The sequence below is a fragment of the Penaeus monodon genome, chromosome 30 (genome assembly GCF_015228065.2).
Source record: "Penaeus monodon isolate SGIC_2016 chromosome 30, NSTDA_Pmon_1, whole genome shotgun sequence".
Taxonomy (NCBI): domain Eukaryota; kingdom Metazoa; phylum Arthropoda; class Malacostraca; order Decapoda; family Penaeidae; genus Penaeus; species Penaeus monodon.
This window is the reverse complement of record NC_051415.1, coordinates 12,392,030-12,392,311: the sequence shown is the minus strand read 5'-3', so window position 1 is coordinate 12,392,311 and position 282 is coordinate 12,392,030.

Here is a 282-nt window from a genome sequence, read left to right as displayed (position 1 = left end):
ATCACAACGGACGGTCCAGTGAAAAGCAATGGAGAGTAGGAAGTCATAAGAATCTTAGGGCCTCCTCTTGGCTAATTTTTTTAAAGAATATTTCTTTGGCGGATGGAGATTATTAACACCCCATCCTTCTATATACACATCGCATCTCTGTCGGCCTATCTTATTTTAACACATCAGTAGGGATACGTTTCTAGGACATTTGGATGTTTTCAAATTGCAAAGTCTAATATAAAGAGAGAGAGAGAGATTAAGAGCTATCATTGGTACCATCCTTTCCCCCGT